This window comes from Pteropus vampyrus, unplaced genomic scaffold (genome assembly GCF_000151845.1).
Source record: "Pteropus vampyrus isolate Shadow unplaced genomic scaffold, Pvam_2.0 Scaffold92, whole genome shotgun sequence".
NCBI classification, from domain to species: domain Eukaryota; kingdom Metazoa; phylum Chordata; class Mammalia; order Chiroptera; family Pteropodidae; genus Pteropus; species Pteropus vampyrus.
Genome location: NW_011888873.1, coordinates 1162937 through 1180008, shown reverse-complemented (window position 1 = coordinate 1180008; position 17072 = coordinate 1162937). Strand labels below are relative to the sequence as shown.

At 35.1% G+C, this 17072-nt stretch overlaps 1 protein-coding gene and 1 pseudogene across 1 annotated transcript in view; one reads left to right on the top strand and one right to left on the bottom strand.

Annotated features, from left to right (window-relative positions):
* The window catches only part of FAM149A (family with sequence similarity 149 member A), a 46594-nt gene that overhangs the window by 2798 nt on the left and 26724 nt on the right, over positions 1 to 17072 (top strand). The gene's annotated exons all lie outside the window — the stretch shown is intronic.
* Positions 6677 to 6792, bottom strand: LOC111742378 (annotated as a pseudogene).

Sequence of the window (17072 nt, the reverse complement as noted above, 5' to 3'; positions counted from 1 at the left end):
TCCTCTCACCACCAAAAGAAGTAATGATAACATTCTTCTTATAAAATATTTATTTTGGAATTAAAGTGAATTTTATTTTTAATGAGAACATGTGGCTATTCTTAAGTGGGTACAAACATGTTCAGCCTTCTGAATCCTACAAAAGAATAGTGAAATGGTTAAAGGCAAACTGGAACGGCCCATTCCTGAATGGAGATTTCTGCTTTCTAATCTAGTGAAGGAAATAGGCCTGCTAGCAGAGAAGCTCCTCCATCCCCCTCAAAAATTAACTGGAAAACTTTTGTATTAAGACCAATTCTAACACATTCACAATTTAAAAATTACAGTCCTACAAATTTCAGTGCTAAAATAAGTAGTTACGTAAGTGTTTCTTTTCATTTTAAACATTGCATTATGAAATACATTAATCAACTCGTTTTTTTTTTTTTTCTCCTAAGGAAAATCAGTTGCATTTGGATATGTGGCTAGAATAGGTATGCGTAAGGAATTACACCTTTGTTATTAGCTACTGGTCCTTAACATTTATGCAATTAATGTTTTATGAGCAAACAGATCTATACAGTGACCTTAAACTCTAGTCTTCCTGCTTTTTACAAACAGGCCCTGAAACATTCTGTGTTGCCAGTATAAGAACTGGTGTTGATTTCCATTCTTGATCCTCTTAGTCCATGTTTGTATTGTCTAAACTTTTTTAATAGATACTTTTTGAATAACACTACATTTGGCATTATTTTAAAAAGTAACTGTTTTGCATTTGTAAATGTATCCGATTTTATGGAAAATGCAGACTTTAATTTTAGATAATTGCTATGAGAAATAATATGCACAGATATGTGCGTTCAAGGATCTTTCTGGCAGAGTTTGTGCCCTCTGTTGGATATCAGACAGCCTCCGAGTACACTAGTTTTCTTTTTTACATGTAAAAACAGTCATATTCCATTTCTTTTATACCTCAGTCTTTTTTAATCATAAAGTTTACAAAGAGAGTAGAGAAAAAAAAGAAAATATTAAGGTGATTTTCCCTTCAATACTATAGGCCTTTTGCACCTTGAAGTATATTTTGGATTTTTGAGGTGGCTGTGTATAACGTTGAATAAACAAACATCATTTGACAATGGATTTAAATTATACAACTACTGCCTCTGCTGCCAGTTTGCCGATAGCTACTACTAAATATTAACCTGCTTGATTAATATTAAAATACTGTACTTAGCTTTCTAAAGCCCAAGGACGTTGAGGTGGGAGATGGTTAAAGTAGGAGCGTAACTCCGACTTTGTTCTTTCTCAAGATTGCTTTGGCTATTTGTGGTCTTTTGTGGTTCCATATAAATTTTAAGATTATGGATGGACCTAGAGGGTATTATGCTAAGTGAAATAAGTCAGACAGAGAAAGACGAATAACGTGTAGTTTCACGTATATGTGGAATCTGCAAAAACAACACAAAAACAGACTCATAGAAACAGATAAGGAATGGTTACCAGAGGGGAAGAGGTGGGAAATGGGTGAAAAGGTGAAGGGGAGTCTAGTAAATAATACTGTGATAAATTTGCAAAGTCACCATGATTATTAAAGTTAGTGGGGTGATCACATTATAAAGTATAAAAATGTCAAATTACTATATTGTACACTTGAAACTAATATAACTAATACAATGTTGTATACCAACTATACTTAAATTTAAAAAAAAGTAAGAGTAAGAATAAAAAAACAGTAGGTAAAGAGGATGTGGATACATGTAAACAAAGAAATGTAAACAAACCCTTGAGAAACATTAATTTTAAAATCATCACCCTCAGTTACGAAAGAAAACCCTCATTCACAGTTCATACATTTCGAAGAAAACCCATGCATTTTACATTTGACCTGATTGTCTACTTGGTCTTTGTTACAACCAAACATAGTGAAATTAATTTGGTGGGGAAATATGCAAACTTTCAATTTAGAGCCTTTTTTCCCACTAAGATGCAATACAGCAGCACAGAGTTTTTATCTGATTCATGGATTAGATAAAGAAATGGCTCAATGAAAGTTTGCCCTTTCATTCCACATGAAACGGCTGCCACATCTGAACCAAGGCTGAGCATATTAAGTTCTTTTTTATCTCTCTCTTGCACCCCCTCCAGCACTTTCTTTACCTTCACCTTCACAAAGTGCACCTTCACCTGTGCGCTTTGTACCTCATTTACACTGTTTTTCAGTCTTGCCCATCCCTCTTCACCATTTGCCCTAAAAGGTCTTATTCTCTGTTCGTTCTGGAAGTATAAGAATTTCTAACCGTAGATAAGCTAGATAGAAATTGCTGTATATGAATGTTGGTGGATGGTCAACTTCATGTGGTCAGGAAGTCTTTATATCTTTTGTAAGTTATTGTTGTCAGCATATAATTTATTGCTATTTTGAGTGACTGAGTTCCAGAGTTACAGTCACATTAGTGTGGAAATATTGCCATAACTGCCTGCAGGACTTGTTAACTTAGCTGGGAATAAAATGAACGCTTGGACTTGTCTCTTAATTTATCCATTACCGAGGCAGCCTTGAGTTGGAGTGACGCCTATGGGCCCAGGAATCAGATAAATTGGATTCTAATCTCAAACTATCTGCTAGCTTGTCATTCTGGTCAAGTTATTCTGTTTTCCAAACTGTAGATATTCCATCTTGATAAAATGGAGCTGATAATAAGACTTTCCTCATAGGGATGTTCCAAAAATTAATTGAAATAATATTTTCAATGCCTAATACATGGAAAAATGCTTTTAAAATGTTATCTATAATTGTTATCTGCTTTTTGGCACAGAAATTAAATTTGAGAACATGTTTCATTAAAGGTTACATTCCAGGTGCAGAAAAGAGTGACAAAAAAATTCATTTACATTTATCATATGACTTTAATAAATGGCATCTTTTAGTTCAACTATTTGGGAAAACAAATTATTTAGAGTATACTCTAATCTTTCATCATTTTCCCTGCATGACTTACAATTGATAAAGGTTACTTCAATTAGTATTACCACTGATTGCTGTATAATACCTAGAATAAACATTTGCTACTCTGGGATTGAACTTTTAATTTTTAAAGACAGTGTAGAATTATCAGTAGCATCACAAATCATACATAACCCTTTGTGTAGCTCTTGCTCGTTTTTACCTGGTAATCTTGTGATTTATATTCATATCCTACATCCTTTTTAGACTACAAACTCTTTGTCTGTCCTGTGACTTTTGAGGCAACACATGTTTACAAAAGACATTGAATAAAATTTATTACAAGAATTAATAAAAATATTTTCTTCTTCATGTAATCCACTTTCATGGGTTACTAATCTCATAAAAATCTGGAGGCAATTTAAGTATCTTTCTTTAAGAATAATTGTTGTCTAGAGCTTTTTGGTTTTGTCGTCTTGGAGTTTTCCCAAAGTTAGTAATGCTTTCTGCTGGGACTTTGTATTTCCACAGGGATGAATGGTGAGCTCAGTAGACAATTGTCATATGACTATTACTTTCTATTAAAGTCATATGACCATTACCTTCATTAAAAATAGTAGTAAACTTGACTTAGTTGTCCGTGTTTAACATTTTCTCAAATCCAGGAAAACAATTTTGTTCTTTCTGTCTTTTGCAATAGTTTCTTAAACTTTAAATTATCTTCTTACTATAGTTAAGACTGCAAAAGTTATATTTGAGTTTATAGTTACACTTTCTGCTATGTATTTAAAGAATACATTTCGAATTTTTCTAACATAATAGCTAACATGTTTAATATGTTATGTGCCAGAACAATCATATGATATGAGATTTGAATCCTTTATAGTTCTAAAATGGTAATAGCTAATTTAAATTAGTATATTTTTTAGAATATAGGTTTAAAGTCAAGTTGACTTTGAGCCAAATCCCATTTTATAATCTTTTGAGAATACTAAGAATAAAATACCAATTAAGTATCCACTTTGAGTACCTTACTTAACCTCTTTAAGTCTTATTTTCTCACCCATAAAATAAGAATTAATAATAACATCCATTTAAGAGATATTGTACCATTAAAAGAGATAATATATAAAAACTTCTCTCTAAAGTGACTGGTATATAAGCCATACAATAAAAAAGTATTACTATTAGTTTATAGTTCTCATTATTTTAAATATATTTTTATTTATCACCCACAATAGCATTCTTTGTACAGTTTATTGCTATGATGTGCAGGAAAGATAAATATATTATTTTCCAAACATTAATTGTCAACTTGTATTTGTAAAGTACCTATTCCACCTAAAACCCAGATGGAGCTGGACTTTTTGAGTTATCAAGAAAGAGTCGGGAATGGATCTTATCATCAAAGAGTAGGGAAAATAAGATGGATGAGCCAGGAGGGATTTCAGACAAATTGCCATGAGCAGATAGTTAAGAGAGATGAAGATGGCCACAGCTTATGGGAAAGGAGAGGGAGTCAGGAATTTGAGTCACAAAGAATGTGTCAAGTAGGGTTAAATAGAGACTTTTGGTTTGGGAGGACATTCTAGGAGAATAATAATATATGAGCAAAAGCATGGAGGTACAATGCTACGTGACATATAAGGAGTTCAATTAGTTAGGAGCATCATGTTTGAAAAGGCATTAAGAGAAAACCAGAGAAAGCCTTGAATATCAGACTCTGTTTAGTAAACACTGAAAAGGGCACTAAATGTTTTTACGCATTTAAGTGGCATGAACAGGGTTGAGTTTTAGAAGAATTAAACTAATGCATAAAAGAGTGTAACCACAGAGAGATGGAAGGGAGGCTCTAGCAATAAAGCACATGAGAGATATAGGGGCTTTCTGAATGAAGCCGATAAAAATAAAGATATTGGTATGATACATGTTGAAGAGCTCGGCCACACATTGGTGAGTGTGCAGATCATATTTTACCACAGCAGTAGAAGCTAAAACTCTGTTATCTGAGATTTCTCCCAACTTTACCTCACTTAGGCTTTGGCATCTTTCTGGATGCCATTCCCGGCCAGGACATTTACTGGCAGGGAAGGAGCTCACTTGTTCTTTGGTAACCTCTGTCTTTACTGGATCCACTGAAATATCCATAATCTCATCTTGTCCTTCTTCTTTATAACCCAGGTCTCATGCAGATATCCACAAAGGCCCTTCGAGTTAGCCATTTTTTCTCCCTTACTTCTGTAGTACTCATTGGAGCCCTTTGGAATCAGCCTGCTGCTCTCATACCAACCTCCTCCATCTCAGGACTTCCAGGAGAATGCCAATCCACACCACACAGCCTTTCTTTTCCCTCTGAGATCCCAAGCTGTACTGAAGGATCAGGGCACAAGTTCCCTCTGATTCTTTAGCCCACAAACCTATCTTAAGTCAGCCTCTACTTCATACTCCAGCTCATCAGAGGTCTGAGTTTTGTGCCTCTGAATCACAGTTTCAGGGCCCTTCCATCCCATGGGAATGAGAAGAGATGCTTCTTCCTGCAGGAGACCCATCGCTGAGCCATGGCACAAATCAAGTGAAGGGCTGGCTAGATTTCAACCACTAATCAACCTCCTGCCTGGGTACATTCTATAGGACACAGTGTGCTTGAGGGACTATTTTGGTTTGTGGTGGTCCCTCAAGTCACGCATTCTCATTCCCTAACCTCCTTGAGATTCCTTTCTTGGAGACAGAAAATCTGAGCCCACAGCATCACCTCCTCATTTCAGGGAATCCGTTTCCCTTCTAAAGACTGGGAAGAACATTTCTGAAACATCTGATTCTTCCTAAATCTTTTGCTTCGCTTAAAATCCATACCAATCTTATAAGTAGAGGCTTTAAAAAAATGTAAAAATCAAGGGGAAAAAACACACTAATGCATTTTATGTTTTCTGAAGCAATAAACAAAAAGAGTTTTGGATTACTCAGTGTGGGATGGAACAAAGGGAAATAAAAACATTAAGGAAAAAATATCAGTTAACATTTAAAAATAGTTTGCCACACATCCTTCACATACAGAGAACACTCTTTTTTATCCCTTTCATCAGTGCAGTATAGATATTTGTTTCATTCAATGAAAACCAAATTGTACTTCTTTGAATATGAATAATTTTATAATCCATAGGCAACAATCTTGCTTTGTAGCAAAAAATTATCTGAATGTTTTATGGCACTAAGAATACTGCGTATTATACAGACATATGTTAAATAGGACTCTATTCATTAAGTGCTATGTGCTAGTCATTAAATAAATGTTATTTATTAAATATGTATTGAAAAAATTCAAAAGTTGCCCTTTATTCTTGAGAGGTAGAAATAGTCAATGAAGATGTCACATTTAAAAAAGCACAGAAATTATATTAAGGCTTTGAAATGATTAAATATCCAGTTGTGAACTTGGAAAAGAAGTTGCTGATATTTGGCAAAGACAAGAAAAACAATCGAGGAAGACTTTCTCTACTGTTGTTTAATCAACAGATTATTAAGCCTAAGATGAACTAAATAAAATATTATTTTATGTATATATACATATATATTCTTAGGATCATTGTCATCTTAAATTTATTATAATAGTGGTAACAAGGATAAGGACAAACTTCACCTTGGAAGCTCATAATTTACATCAGGCTTTTAATACTAATAACTATGTTTCAGAGAATGTAACTAGGTGCATAGAAGGCTAAAACAGAGATTTATTTTATTTTTAATTGTTATTTATGCCTAGAGCACCTGGTCTTCTTAGGTGGTCTCCCATCTAAGTACTAACCAGGCCCGACCCTGCTTAGCTTCCGAGATCAGACATCTGGCTTGTTCAGGGTGGTATGGCTATAGACCATGGACCTTGGCTCCACTGGGGCACGAACCCAGGACCTTCTGTGTGTAAAGCAGATGTGCTAACTACTACACTATGGAACAATGTCCAGAGATTTATTTTAAAATGTAATATTCAGTTCAAATTCCTAATATCAAACAGTGAAGTATTAGAAATCATTCGTGCATATGCAAGACTCTTTATAATCTTTATAATATTGTCTAAATAAGAGTCTATATTGAATAAAATGCACCCTTCCCCCTAAAAATGGTAATGTCATTGCCAAAGTAATGCATAAAAATAAATCCCAGGGAAGTTTATTTTTAGTGTATGAAGTATATTTTAAAGAAGCAGGTGATATATTCTCAAGGAAAGGTCTGCCTCAGTCAGACTTTTTTTTAATTTACTAGACTTAACACTTTGTAATCCTGTTTCACTGACTGACATGAGCATTGCTCAAATACATATTATTCTACAAAGCCGAGGTTCTTAGCATTTGAAATGAGAGCTGGTATTTCCATGTCTAGTTATTGAATGCTGCATGCATGTTCTTATAGATATTATCATGAATCCCCGAAACAAACATACAATGTAGGAATGTTATTTTTATTCTACAGATGAAGAAATTGAGGTTCAGAAAGGAAAAGAAATTATCTAATTCCACATGGCTAATTTGTGGACAATGTAACATTCAAATCCAGGTAGTCAATGTATATCGTCCACAAATACTTAGGAGCAAGAGTTTTTAACAAATGCTTAAGACAGTAATGAGGATTAAAATCTGTTTCTAAAATAATCGGTGGTATTTTTCCTGGAACAAAACTGACTCTAAGAAGTTATACTCTTTACAGTAAAAATAAATTTGAAAAATAAAAATTATTTTAATAAGTAATATAAAAGTATCTTCCTCGAGATAATATTCCTATTAATACTGATAAGGAGACCAAATTTAAAGCTCAGTTTTGTCCATTTTGAAGTACAGATAACAAACGGCTTTTATCATAAAAACATAACTACTTTAAAATAAAGCGTTAGTTTTGTTCTTTCTGGTTTATTATGTATACCTGTGTGTTTTTATAAATTATTTTGTGTGCAGTTAATAGCAAATCAAATATTTTATTCATCTTAGTAAGGCAGTAATAAGCAAGCATGTCTTACTAGAAAAAAAAAAATGGAGCAGAAGGAATCAGATATGGCCCTTGCAAGGGGAAAGGATATACCTGCACATGAGCATTTTCGTAATTAGATGGCTCACTTAAGGGTTTAAAAGAAGTCTTATAATTAAATATTGACAACTGTAATCCTTGCCAGGCACTTATATTCATGTTTATCTAATGAGTGTATTTCTTTCACATAACATTTAATATTTTGGATCTTTCTTGGTTGTTGATTTCTAACATAAATGATATAATTTTGATGATCTAAAAATCTAATAATGAGATATTTATTTTAAAGATTAACTAAAGTGATAATTTTTAACTTAAGCATTAACTTCAGTTCTTTACAATGAAATTTCTTTTAATAGACCATATCAAAATTACATTGAAAAAATCATGGGACTCTATTCAAGATGTAAAAGAAATATTGATGGCAATTACCAAATTCCAGTGTTTGCAAACATACATTGAGTCTGTCTTATCAGTCTGCCTCTCACATTAACACCAATTGTTTTGGGCTAAAAAAGTGAGCCTTGTGTTGTCAGTCTATATCCAGCAGTTGTCTTTTGTCCTTACTCTCTCTTCTAACTTCATCAAAGTTCTACTTCTAATCCTTTTGTTATTGTCTTGACCTTGTGGTAGAGTTTAACCTTGGACTTGATGAGTAAGTTTGACTCTTGATTTAACCCTCAAAGCTCCTGAGAACCTCTCCTATAATGTAATCCACTATATGTGCAAGCATCTATCTAAGACCAACACTTATCTCCATGGGAACTGGGGTTTAAGGAACCAGCACCAACGCTAATATTTTGGCTATTGCTTTTGTTGTAAGTAATAAAATCTTCCATCTCTGACCTGGGATGCTCGTGTGTTCTCTAAGCATCCACAAAACTGGCAAGCTAATGGGTTAGTTTATAAGCAGAGTAAAATCCTAGATCCCTTATAGTCCTTGACAGTCAACAGTATAATTTCAAAGAATTACGTAATAGCAAGTATGTAAAAGACAATCACTTTCTTTTTTGTTATAAAACCATTTTATTATGCAAAACAGTGACAGTAGCTGAAATTGCTCAACTTAAGTTCTATTTTTAAAGTCTGTGGTCTGAACTAGATAGCTAAAATTACATGAAGTGTAAAAGAAGGGGACACGTGTTCACACAAAAGATGAACTTGGTAGCGCGTGGTCACTTTGTTATATGCATCATCCACTCTCCAAAGAGGTGTAGCTTTGGTCAGAAAAGGATACGATTATGATAAGACCCCACAATACATCTAAATAATGATTTTTATGGGAAGGAAATTTAACCTAACTGCATTCCTCTAGGACAGAAGCAAGAGGTGGGGTAAGGGTGGCTCTCAACATTTTACCATTTCTATAGAACACAGCATGGTGATGGGTTTACAGTAATGTGGGCTGATGACTGAACTGCCATGATCTTTGCTGGTAACATCTCACAAACCTTTTATTTTACTCTCAGTATTTTTTTCTCTAAATGATAATGGTAGTGCAGGTCTTTGACTCACTGTTTTAAGATATGTGCTGGCCATCTACCATCATGAGGTACATCTTTCTCACTGAATAAGCACAGTCTTTATTACTAAGATGTCTGCCACACCCATATTTGTTTTGGTGAAACTCTCAACCAAAGTCTTTTGCTGAGGGAAGCAGCCCTAGGCAGTTTCTCAAACATAGAGTGATGATGCTATTTTTCTTTAGCTCATGAGGACAAGCATGGAAATTTGAGGAAGTCAGTCTGTTACCTGGCCAGCAATCAGTGAAGTGGGCTAGGGCAGGGGTCCCCAACTTGCCGGGCCCAGACTGGTACCGGTCCGTGACCGGTTAGGAACTGAGGTGAGCGACAGGTGGGGAATGAAGCTTCATCTGTATTTGCAGCTGCTCCCCAGCGCTAGCATCACCGCCTCAGCTCCACCTCAGATCATCAAGCATTAGATTCTCATAGGAGCACCAGTCGCTGGTGCCAGAAAGGTTGGGGACTACTGGTAGGGGAAACTCAGCCCAAGGAGGGATGTAAACGTAGTGAAATATGTTTCTCATGAGAATTTGCAAGAGAGGGAAAGTTAGTAGGTACTCCTTTCATAGAGTTGTTGGGTTTAAATGAGGTCATTCACATAAGGCACTTAGCAGAGGGCTTGACTGAAATACGAGGTCTTAATAAATGTTAGGTAATTATTATTAATATTATTGTTATTAACTGGGGCTGAAGGATACTCTGAGAGAATGTAGAGAGCAGAGGCGATGAGATACATGGGATCGTAAATCACCAAAAGCCCAGAAGCAGAGGTCAAAAGGAAATATTGCGTAGAGGATGAGATGTTGAAGCAGCAACACAGAGGAGCTGAATCACGTTAGTAATTATGGCACCTTCACCATGGTCCCTAAACTTGTATCGCCAGGAGGGCGAGAAGCTGGTCTGTTCTCTAGCTGCTTAGGAGGTTGAATGGTCTTCGTGTTCTCAAAATCTCCATCTTCAAAAGCCTACTGTGTTGCCATTTTTGTTCCTCCCTTAAATTCGTGTTTGGGTAGCATTTCCTGGATTCCTGTGGGATCTGGATTCTTGTTTCTAATATTTCCATTTTAATAATTCCCAGGAAATAAAATCCGTTCATTATCATCACCTTGCTCTCCTAGTTCATACAACTCATTACAAGGGGTAACATGAGTGTGTCTCACTCCTTGTAACCAAAAAGAATAAATTGGTTCACTTGCCTTTCCTAATATTTTCCCAAGTTTCCCTTCTTTTGCAGAATGGATAGAGTTAATCCACTCTCTCAGCTTCTCTATCATATGAGAGAATCAATTATTCTTTAAAAATAGGCTATATATCACAATTCTGTGGTGATTTTGAACTAATTTTCTGCTTCAGAACCATCGAAGAGGAATATTGAAGAAAAAGATGAAATTTTGTAGTGGTAAATTTGTCATGGAAGTCAATTACAAATACTGTATTTATGACAGTTACTTTAAAGGCAAAAGTAGAATTTTGTGTGATCTCTGAGACTCTCTTTCTTCCCACCAGGCAGAGTTGTGATGGCGTTGATTATACCGGCTGACGTCTATTTCCAGTTCCATACTCAGTGGCATCACAGTGGTAGTTCGAACCTGGCCAAGGAGGGAGTAGTCGCACCCTGCAAATTGGCTTTTTATTTCAGAGACCTAGTTTACCAACACGCCACTGCTCAGAAGTATAAGTATGTTTACTTCTCAAAGCCATCCTGGATAATGAGAAACAGATTGAAACAAAAGGATGGTTTTGGCTTAAGCTTATGAGATTACTGAACACTCAGAAGAAATGTTTATTACTCCACTCTTCAGAAGTCATGTAGCAGGAGTGTGGGTACAGGGTCTCTGTGGAGTGGCTCTCGACCTTGGAATCCTCCACATCATAGGATGACATTTACATGAAAGATACATGATCGTGCATAATTGTTCATGAACTCTTACTTTCCACATAAACAAAAATATGGGACTGTAGGTGAAAGGGATAGTCTCAAAAAATACTCTATTTTTAAAAATGTTAATTGTTGATAAAATTAGTCCTAAATTTCTTGGTACAGACCTTAAAACTGAGACTGAGGTGAAGGACCATGATTTTAGACAATACATGAGTAAGAAGAAATTGTGCTCTGCAGGGAAACTCATATAGTAGTTTTCTATATTGAAGAGAGGCTCAGCTAAATGTTACTAAAACAAGAACAACAACAACAAAACAACAACAGAATCCTCCATGGAATACCTTAGCACACAAGACTTTTGTCTTCCTTATAATAAGGAAAACGTGTTTTTCATTTTTTTTTGAAAATGTGTTTTTGTCTTTATTATAGCCAAGAGTTGAGCCATGCTGAATAGAAATGTGTCTATTATGTTCCAGAGCTCATGGTTTTTGTGCATTCAAGGTCATAGTAAAATCACTTTAGGATTAGAATGTTTATCTTTATCATTTAATGTCCTTCAGCTGCTCATTTGGTTAATAGTGACACTTTGATTTGAGCATCTTGTGTGTGTGTGTGCAGTCCAAATATACTTTTAATGCATGTAATTGTCCCTGTTGGAAGCCTTTGTTTTTGCCATAAACAATGAAGCAAGACACAATCCTGTTCTCACCAGAAAGCAGTAGTGAATTATTCTTGCATTAAAAGCATTAGGGGGAAAGTGTATATTTTACTGAAGATTTTCTTAGTTTATATCAAACATTGTGCAATATTTCTCTACAAAAATTCCCTTAGTTCTGTTTCCAGCAATGGCAGACTAGATAGTTTTGGACCAACTACCACCTGAGTATAACTAGAGAGGCTGGACAATAAATTTTTAAAAAACCACCTAGTAGTTAGGGTGAAATGGAAGTAGACCAGTTTCTGAGATTGAACCCCAGATTTAAATCTTCTCAATTCTTGATTGGATTATAGTGATTTGGGATGGCTAGAGCCCCCAGCCCAGTCTGCTAAATTTAATCTTCTCTGAATTTAAGCTGTAAGCAGCAAATTTATATTGTTTATCAAAGACAGTTTAAATGTAAGAATACAGAAATGTCGAACATGAATGTATGGATGAAGTGTTAATGCATGCACATTCAAATGAAAAGAAAGCTGGTGTAGCTTTTATATCAGACATAGTAGACTTTAAAATACAAAATAAAACGAACTTATAATAGTGATCTAGTAATTATTACAGTCTTCATTTTCCTCTCTACTAATTAAAAGAATAAATAAAATAAAATATTAAAAATCATTTTAAAAAATTGACTATATTCATGTTGTAGTATGGGAAAGAGAAGTCTTCATAGAATATATTTAGTTGGTTGTTTTCACTTTGAAAGCCTGATGAATTTTTTGTAAAAATATTTATAAAACAGTTTTTGAATTGTTTGTGTTTTCTTTCACTTTCTATTGACTAAAGTATCAAGTAAATGGTTAATAGTAAGAAAAAATATTGAATATTAATAAATACGATAAAACCCATTTACCCAACGTATTAGCTGAAACAAAATTTCTGTTTTTCTGGTTCAAAACAGTATGCTATTGGCAATTTCATATGATCTCACCTAATAATTATTTTTCTTGATTGATTTCAGCACTTATTTAGAAGTTGTTGGGTTTTTAAATAACCAATATAGGTGTTTTGTTTTTAATAATATCCTAATTCTATATCCTTCTATAATTTGATAAAAGCTGTCGACCTCATAGGTTACTTGGGACTTTCTAAGTTTTCTACACTTTTTATGTTAAAAGTCTAATACTTTTTCCTTCTGCTATCTCTTTTTAGATAAAACATTCTTTTAAATTTAAAACGATTTTTTATTCTTTGATGAATATAGTGAGCTTTAGTTTCTCTTTGTTATTCACAGAGGGCTTTTGAGAGGTATATCCTGCATAGAAGTGTGATGTGAGCTTTGTCGCAAACAGCCTAAACTAGACTGTGCGTTTGCCACGCCATCAACTTTGTGCCTCAGTTTATGAATCTGCAGAACAATACTAACAGTATTCCCCCCTTCAAAGAGTAATAGCGAAGCTTAAATACATTAGCATATATCAAGTGCTTAAAATGGACAGGGATATGGCAAATATTAAAGAAATGCAGTGACTATTGTTACAGAATGTTTTTGATATATCTATAATAGATGTCCATAGAACATCTTTATGAAAAGGGAATTTTAACAGAAATCTGCAAATTACATCTGAGATGAATCTTTTAGAGTGGACGATCTGGATAAAACTGTTTATCTCTGATGATATGCTTAATATTGCTTCTCTGTACAAAAAAAATTAGCCACCTTTCAGGTTGTTGTGAGGTTTAGAAGTAAGGTATGTAGGTTCTTGACCCTATTTGCCTGCCAGTGAGAGCACTCCATTCATGGTGTATGTTAGACACTTTCTGTTAGCTGTGCATCCTAGATATTGTTCACTGCAAATTGTGATTTCTGATCCAAACAGGATTCTACATGTGTACTGGAATGAATTTTTACTAAATCCTAAATTTTGCAAAAAAATTTGGCATGGTTTTTAAAGTGGTAAAAGATAGGAAAGATTGACATCTAGTGGCTTTCTAGCAATATTGCACAAAAATGTTCTAATCCAAAGTGAATCAAGTATATATAGTTGTATTTTGGTTTGCATAGGCTGTGTTCTTAGAAACAAATTTCATATAAAGCAAATTTCTATTATTTAATGTCAAATATAACTCACTATAATTTCTTATAAACATTTAAAAATAATGTCCTTATAAATTTTGCCACCTAGATTTTTTCATTTTTATGTTAAATACTATATTAATTCCACATTTTTCTATAATTTTATATAAGCTTCATAGTTTACCTGCCACTTTCTAAGTTTCTTATACTATTCACATTGAAATAATAAAACATGATATTGTTTTATTGGTCTTCTTGGAAAGCAGTTACTAACTTGTAAAATATATTCAAATGTGCAGAGGAGTTTTATTTTAGAACAGTTTTAAATTTACAGAAAAGTTGTTCTTTATTAATAATACTTTATATTATTATGATATATCTGCTACAATTAATGAACCAACGTTCATGCATTGTTATTAATGAAACTCTGTATTTCGTTCCAATTTCACCACTGTATTAGGGTTCTCCAGAGAAATAGAGCCAATTAGATGCATCTGTATCTATGTCTACATCTATATCTCTATCTCTATTTATAGATTTATAGAGATATATTTACAGATAGATGGATCCATAGATGCATAGATATAGAGAACGATAGTGAGATAGAGACAGATTTATTTTAAGGAATTAGCTCACATGACTGTGGAGGCTTGGTAAGTCTAAAATCTGCAGTAATTTAAAATATCTCAATTTTTATATTGATTACACCTTGAAATAATATTGTAGATATATTGGATTAAATGAAATATATTTCTGTCCCAGAAAGAAAGGTCAATGTGGCTTATGACTAGTGAAGTGAACTCTGATAAAATTCAAAGAAAAGCACAACATTTACATCAGAGAATTATATTGGCGGAGTGGTGGAAGCACTACCTGCTTGGACTAGGAGGGACTCAGACTTTTGTCCCCCCCACCCCAACCTTCTCTGGAAGGAAGCAAGCCCAGAGCATACTTATTTTCAAACCTGGACCATTTCATATTCATGAGGATTCCTCAAAGGGTAGAAGGAAGAGCCTGGAAGGCAAGCTAAGAGATGGAAAGAAGTCCAGAAGCAGAAGTGGGTCCTAATCAAGGAATGGGCAACTTGAGCCTGCTTGGGTTTTGAATAGCCGTGGACCAATGACTGCCGTGTTTCTTGCTTCCCTTCCTTTCAAACGAGTGTGTCAATTGTGGCTATCCGTCTCTATCTCACCATTGTTCAGTTTGTGGGAGGCTGCTGACTTGTCCCTTTAATCCACTGGTCTTCAGGTCCAGAGGAAATGCCTCAAGGAGGAGCCTCGGTGTTCTCACTTGAACATAATTGAGATTCTTGAGAGGCCTGAGTATACTGTGCATGCCTGCAAGAGGAGTATGAATAATGTGCAGCCAGAAGGTGGATTATGGCAGAGTAAAGATGTCTGCAAATTCTTCGACACTTTTCCTATTGAGAGGTGGCTTCTATTTTCCAATACATTGGATCTGTGACTGCTTTGATAATGGAGTACAGTCGAAGTGACACTGCCCGTTCCAGGCAAGCCTTTAATAGAGATGACAGCTTCTGCCTTGGTTTCTTCTGCCCTGAGCTGCTATTTAGAAGTTATGACTGCCCTGTTGGCTAGACCACTTGGGGATGTCTTGAGACTACATGGAAAAAGGGCCCATTTGTGCACAGCCCCCCTGACATCCCCTGGCCCGGAAGATATATTTGTGAAGCCTTGGACCCTCCGGACTAGCCCAGAAGACAGCTGAATACCACTGAGTTACCCCACTCGATGCCACATGAAGTAAAAGAATCACCCAGCCACATCTTGCCAGAATTCCTGAATTCTGTGGATTGTGACCATAAAATGACAGTTGTTTTCATCCACTAAGATGGGGGTGGTTTGTCACAGTAATAAATACCTGAGATGCACTTACCACATCCTAGTTGAGTGACCTTGAACACTGTACTTAAAGTCTCTGCCTTCAGTATTTTCATCACTAAAATTGGATAATTGTATCTACCTAGTATGGATGTTAAACAATTAAACAAAAAAGCAGCTACCATATATATGGATCATAATGTTCTTTTGTTTCCCTGTCATGTATCGCTTTACATATAAATAGCATTAGAAGATATGTGTTTACTTCAGATACCATCAGTTTTTATGATACACAATCCTGCAAGTATACCTATATGTATGTATTGGTCTTTAAAATCTCATTAGAATTTATAACTTACTAATTATCTATAAACATGGTGAGGATCCTAATAGCCTTAGTTCAAGAACGGATGATTGTTTTGTTGTTGGTAGTGGTTTCTTCTCATCATCTTGAAGGTCCCTTAAATGCTATATTCAAAATAAATCAACTGAATTTTTCGCTACTAAAAAAAATCAAGCTTGGTTTAGCTCTGTAAGTGCAGGATACTGAGCAGGAGGATTAGGTGGGCTTCTTTGTACCTGTTCAGATTTAGAAGGCCTCAGATCTCAAAAGAGAATGGCTATAGAGGACAGGCAGGAAAGTGCGCGAGCATCCACTTTATTAGTTATAATTATTAAAAAATCTTTTAATGGGAAAGGCGTGCCATAGGTAGAGTCCACCCTTTCACACCTTGCTTTAAAAATGTATTTTATCTCAGTTAATTCAATCCGTTTTCTTTAAGTTTATGAAAATGGTGTCCTGGTAATTTTGCTATCTCAGAACACAACCCAGTGACTCTGGTCCTGGTATAACTGTATGACTCCAAGATAGAAACAAGCACATATTAATAAACGAAAATGCAGGTATGTCTCTGGTTTTTAGACAAGTTATTGAACTACATAAGATAAAACATCTATTTGAGGATAGAGGATATGAAAGAAAACATCTTTGGTGCATAATTTAACCTAGAGTTCTTAGTGATCAGCTAGCATCTTGTATTTGCCAGGTCTGAGAAATTCTATTTTAAGGACGGCAAACACTTATCCGGAAAGACCCACCCAGACAGCCCCCGGGGGATGGGGTTGGCAGGCCAGACGCAGGCTCACTGGTGGCCAGGA